A 6,641-nucleotide genomic window follows, 5' to 3' on the forward strand; every position below is an offset into this window, starting at 1 on the left:
GAATAATCATCTAGGACTTCCTGGGCCTGAGAGGCTTCCTCATGAATAACGTAGTTTCTGTCTGCAGTTTTCAGGAGCAGAGGAGGATCTCTGTCTTGTGAATATGCAAAACAGGGGCCAGTGGCAGATAAGGCTCCCCTACCCAGGTGGGCCACCTCACTACCATCAGCCTGTGTATATACACTCTAGCCTGTGTGTATAAACTCTAGTGCAGGCTCCAGAACCCTCCAGCAGCCAGGCAGTGTCTCCTGCAATTAGGAGTTTTGAGTCTCCACTTCAGTGCTTGAGGACATGCATGGAGCTCCTGATGCCTCAGAAGCCATGAGCAACCAGGGACCTGCGCCCAGTTCAGGGTGCCTGGTTCAGGGTGCTTGCCCCCCAGGCCTGCGCCTACTGGAACTTCCTGAGGTACTGCCTGCCTGCCAAGTTGAGGTGCCATGATGGGTGCTGGCTGCTGCATTGGGATCCCAGAGAGAGCCCAGGCCAGAGGGGTTGGGACATGCTAGAGCAACAGGGCCAGGGTCTTCTCACAGTATATCCTGTGTGTCCAAGTACATATTTTTCACCCCTTGGCACTTCCTTCCCTAATCTCCCTTGCACCTCTGCAATGGGATTCCCTGAGACAGTGGAAAAAAGACTGGGCTTCTTGACACCTGGCTTTATTTTGTTCCTGAAGTAAAGGGAAAAAATTTTCAAGCTGCTGACAGCAGGAGTTAGAACATAATGAATAAAACTGCTATTTACAATAAATTTTTCCTTTAATGCACGTTTTCACAATCTCAGCAATAGGGCCCTCCTTCTACCAAGTCATGGCAATCAAAACTGTCTCCAGATTTAGCCGTATCACTTTCAGTTTAGTACTGCTTATATCCTTTACTTTTTGTAGGTAACTGCTTTTTAAGCTCCAACCACACCCTCCCTGCTATGTTGTTCTGCCTTACCACAGGCACCAAAGCAATGGAGACAACTGACCATGAACTCCTATGACATCATGAGCCAAAACACATCCTTTCTCTTTGTAAGTTGTTTTCTCAGGTATGTGGATTGCAGCAATGGAAAACTAACAGAAGTAGCCATGTGGTTTGTAGTGGGAAGGGCAGGCTGGGGTATTTACATGTGTTTATATGAATGTGATTCTGGAGTCCTCACATTTTAAGCATCACTGAGAAGAAAAGAGATGTGAAATTATCCAGATAATGAAAGTTTTGAATGAAGCCTGTGTGTATAAACTGACTTATTTAAAACATTCTCAAGAGAGCAAGGCAAAGATAAAAGATTGTCAATTTGGCTGAGCTTCTGAACTTTGTTTATTCTTTGGTGACTAAAGGAAAGCCAGTCAATATGAAACAGTTTTCAACTAAAAGATAGAAACAAAGCTTCTGCTACTTCTGCTGCACAATGTCACTCTACAAAATATAATTCCACATGTAGTTAGCAATTTATCATGGCCTTCATGCAATCCAGATATGCATATCAATTTCTAGCTTCTTTAAGTTGTCTTTCTTGATTGGCAGAAGGACTTCCATATGAGTCATGTACTTGCAGAAAAGCCTAAGATTTAATAAAGTGGAACAGGAAATTATAGGGACTGTAAGTAACAGGCTGCTACTGCCTGCTTGAGTGCCTAGAGGATACCTCTACCCCTCTGAAGTTAAGGGAAAAAAATTCACTTTTACTCTGGGATACTGTCTTGGGTGAAATTCCTTGTCTTTCTTGGATTATAGTCACACTATACCTATGTCTCCCTCTTTGTTCACATCACATCCTTCCCTTCTTTATAGGTTCTCATTTTCTGCTATATCAAAGATTCCTCTGTCATACACATATTATTACTTTTGTTGGATTTAGGCCAGACCAAGATAATCCAAAGGGTTTCTTAATTGAAAAATCTCAATGTCTTCATATATGCAAAGATTCTTTTCTCAAAGAAGTTAAAATTTACCATATCAAGGTTTGAGATGAGAAAATATCTTTATGGAATTTACAATTCGGCCTACTATAGTCATCCTCTGGCCTTTTAAAATTCATTTTATGTGCAAAATATATTCAATATGTATTAAATATATCAATCCAGATGTCCCCCAAAATCTCAGCCAGAATCTCATTTCTTTATCATCATCTCTAAATAATAATCTCTGTATCATAAGCTCATATGTCATAATCTCATCATTTAATGCATTTAAATGGGTGACACTCTGGATATGATCCAAACTGAGGTAAAATTCCTTTCCATTTGTGGACCTATGAATCTAGAAACAAATTATTTGCCTTCAAATTATGATAGTAGGACTGATAGAGTGTATATATATATATTCCATTTCAAAAGAAATTATATGTAAGAGAGGTTCAGCAGTCTCAAGTTCAAATCTAGCAAGAAAAATTCTGTTTGGTTTTAAGGACTGGAGGGTAATCTATGACTTGCAACTCTCCTTGCTAGACTCAAAGATCGACCCCCAGGCCTCACATTCCATTTATTTTATTCACTCTTCCCCTTGTTCCACCAGCATCTGCCTTCAAGTCCATTCTGCTTTTTTCTTAATGGTTAACACATATTTGCAGCTTAATGGCTCAACATCGTTAATTCTTGCCTAAAGAATTTTGACATCTAAAGGTTTCTAATATATGCCTGAATTCTGTTTCTGTCAGTCCGCAAAAAAAAAAAGGAAGAAAAAAAAAAAGAAAATCTGTTTTTATCAGTTGTATTTCTGTACTAAACCATTCTCAAAACTCCATTTGTCTGTATGCATCACAAAGATACACATTATTAGAAAGGACAGTGCTCCACCGAGCTTTCTTTGATATCACCATTTCTATTTTTGGCTTCCGATAAAAATCTTTCAACAGATTCATGATTAAAAAATTTTCAGCATAAAGTTAACCAGCTTGAGTCTTTTTCATGATTTTGTTTTTATAATTTTATTAATAACACAAATGTTTAATGGAATCACCAACTTGAATGACTTAAGTTAACTATCCTGTGGAAAAGTATTTTCCATATTATCCATCTTACCAATGATTGTTCATAAGCTGGTTAAAAATGTCATCTTGGACCAAGATAAATCTAACTTTTACAATCAGCCATTATATTTTTTAAAAACGAGCAAACAGTACAATCAACAAACACATGAAAAAAAAATGTTCATCATCACTAGCAATTAAAGAACTGCAAATCAAAACCACTCTAAGATTTCATCTCACTCCAGTCAGAATGGCAGCTATTATGCATACAAACAACAATAAATGTTGGTGAGGATGTGGGAAAAAAGGTACACTCATACACTGCTGGTGGGAATGCAAATTTCTACAGCCAGTATGAAAAGCATTATGAATATTTCCTGGAATACTGGAAATGGAACCACCACTTGAACCTCAGTCTACAACCAAAAGACTTAAATACAGTCTATAACCAAAGACTTAATCAGCATCTTACAGTAATATAGCCACATCAATGTTTATAGCAGCATAATTCACAATAGCTAAATTGTGGAACTAATCTAGATTCCCTTCAATAGATGAATGGATAAAAAATGGCATATATACACAATGGAATATTACTCAGAAATAAAAGAGAATAAAATCATGGCATTTTCAGGTAAATGGATGGAGTTAAAGAAGATAATGCTAAGTGAAATTAGTCAATCCTAAAAAACCAAATCCCAAATGTTTTCTTTGATATAAGGAAGCTGATTTACAGTGGTATAGGAAGGGGGAGCATTGGAGGAAAAGACAAATTCTAGATAGGGCAAAGAGGTGGGATGGGAAAGGAGGAGGCATGGGGTAATTAATGATGGTTGAATGTGAGGAATATTATTATCCAAAGTACATATATGAAGACAGAAATTGGTGTGAATATACTATGTATACAACCAGAAATATGAAAAAGGAGCTCTGTACATGTAATAAGAATTGTATTGCATTCTGCTGTTGTATATAAATAAAAAAACAAAATAAACAAATAAACAATGTCACATTTATTCAACTTTTTAAAACAATTTGCTTGCTGCATTAGAAGTACATGGCTGACCAAGAAATATGAGATGAAAATTTGTTAATGTGTCCATCATTAATGCTTCTTTGATGAGTAGGACTTATACTGATGTATTAAAAAAAACATTTTGAAGAAAAATGAAAAAACACCCTTGTTTATTTCTTCAATTTCTTACCCCTTAAATGTCCACATTAATAAACATTACAGTCCATGTGAAACATCTTAACACATGAGTTATGCAATGTTCACCATGGCAAAGGGAAGATCAAGAGCCAAAGTTCTGTCAAGCTGAGAAAATTTACACAGTCCTCTTTCTCTGCTTTATTGACCTGGACACAAGTACATATGCCTGGAAACAAAAGATAGAACCTTGAAGTATTTCCACAGTGATAACAATTAGCTTCCCCCTCAAATAAAAGTAGCCATGCCATCTCAGTCCAGCCACACAGGAAAGGGCAGGCAGCTCCTGGAATGTCAGCAGTGGTCCCCAGCTCTGTCTTGGGTCATGGCACAGGTGGTCATCTCCACTGTCATGCAGCTGAGGGGTCAATAGTGGACACTCTCACACAGAAGGCAGTCTGGTGGCTTCTATCTCTACAGCATGCTTTGTTCCAGTATTTACAATGCATTTCAGTGAGCCACTTGCTCTACTGCACATCCCCATCAGATGACATCCAGGGCATCAGTAGATCATCACCCCGAGTATTTGTCAGCAAAAGGCTTGTCCTTGCACAAACTTTGGACAATTCACCAGCCAAGAGAAGTTTGTCTGTGGCACACTGCTGGGAGGAGGGCTCAGGATTGGCCATTTTTCTGGTTCTATCTTTCTCCTCATTTTCTCACCTGCAACTTCTATTTTTGTGCTGTCCTTCAGGGCCTCTAAAATGAGGTTAAAGTTTGTTCTGAGAGCCAATCAGGGAAATAGGCAAGAAACCTTGCTCATCCATCTTTCTCTAACAAAAAAGTCATGTTCCAAGTTTTCTCTACTGAAGTAATATTCAATTCAATGCTTAATATACTCTTTAAGAAATGCTTCTTCCTCAGGATACACCTTACACTCATACTGTCATAATAGTAATACATCATACTGGCATTAATTTCTATTTGAAATGGCTGATCTGTCCTTTCACCATGTTGTCGGTAACCAAATGAATAATCAAAGTTCACTCAAGAGTTTCCTCTGCCTAATCTTGTTCCCATTTTGGTCCTCTTCCTCAACTTCTGAAGGAACCTCAGATATTACTCTTCTCACTCCTCACACTGTATACTTTATTCTGATTATCATCTTTTTTTTTCTCAGTCTTGCCTCCAACTTCCTGTGTCATTTCTCCTGTTATTATGGGAAGACTTGTTTGCTTCAGGTTGACACTGAGAGCTGTTCTGGGATCCAGATCTCTTCTGACTCTCTGGTCTTAGATCATCTAAGTGCATCAATACCCACTTGTGTTAATTGGCTCTCTATCCTTGAGTGCTTGACTGGGCCTCATCGTCCCTGACATTTTCAATGGGACCATCTAATTTTGTTTCCCAATTTTCTTAATCTCACTGTTACTCCTCTTTTCAACCTTCTTTTCTTTTTATTTTGTAGTTTTGGGCTTCTTATTTCTTTGGCTGATGACACTTTGAGACTGCAAAAAGGTTTTTTTCAATGCTAACTCTCCTGGTGTTGGCCAGTTTGCCATATCGCTGAAATCACTGGCCTCATTGGAATTCGTTGAGTTTTCCTGCTTTTATAACTTTGCCTGCCGGGTCTCCAGTACAGGCTTCGGCTGCCATGTGGAGGCAGGGGACTAGTGCTGGAGAGGCTTTTTAGTTCAGGCCTTCTCCTTTGGCGGCAGCGGCTTCGCCCCAGGGTCAGTCAAGGCCGGCGGCTCCCTGTCAACACGGCCCCTGGCCCATGCTAGGGGAAGCAACAGCGGCTACATGGGCATGGCCACCAGTGGCACACTGTGGCCCAGCACCTGCGCAGGCTCTCCACGCGTTCCCACGCTTGTGGCGGCCCTCGCTGCCTCCTTTCCCTCCCTTTCTGGCCAGGGCAATTGCTCCACCAGCAGGCTCACCAAGGCCATCAGAAACTCCCTCTCCACGCGGCCATGAGCAGGTCCTCCCTCCCGAGAGGGAGCGAAGGACACTGGGGGGAGAGCAGACATTCTTCACCCACCCAGTTCTCCCCTGATAGAGGGCGCCCAGAGCCAGGGGACTGGGCTGCGCATCTCTGTGGTGGCCAGGATGCTGAGAGTCCCCCTGTGGCTGTAACTGAGGCCAAGGGCATGCCAGATGCCCAGACCGGGAGTCGAGCAGCTGGACTCTTGGTCCTGTCACCAGAGTGTACTTTTCCAATGATGAATTTTCTTCTTTTAATGTTCTTCACAATTTGGACAGGCTTAGATCTTCCCCAATTATCAAGTGTTTTTTTTTTTTGTTTTGTTTTGTTTTGTTTTGTTTTTTAGCTTAACAGTTATTTTCTCAAATTGTTTTTTGTTTTCTTATATTTTTTTTGATGCCTAGCAAAGAAAAATGAGGTTGTTCCCTTAACACTTTCCTTGGAAATCCCTTCAGCTAAAGTTCATCACAAATTCTGATTTGCATAAAAGAGAACAAAACTCAGACAAGTTTTGATCACTATATAATAAGAGCTATCTTTCACCACATT

At 40.1% G+C, this 6,641-nt stretch overlaps 1 pseudogene; it reads right to left on the reverse strand.

The window, feature by feature from the left end:
- Positions 1 to 4,670: 4,670 nt before the first annotated feature.
- LOC143640128 (la-related protein 1B pseudogene) lies at positions 4,671 to 5,670 on the reverse strand (annotated as a pseudogene).
- Between the last annotated feature and the right edge of the window lie 971 nt (positions 5,671 to 6,641).

Source organism: Callospermophilus lateralis, unplaced genomic scaffold (assembly GCF_048772815.1).
Source record: "Callospermophilus lateralis isolate mCalLat2 unplaced genomic scaffold, mCalLat2.hap1 Scaffold_122, whole genome shotgun sequence".
In the NCBI taxonomy this organism is placed as follows: Eukaryota; Metazoa; Chordata; class Mammalia; order Rodentia; family Sciuridae; genus Callospermophilus; species Callospermophilus lateralis.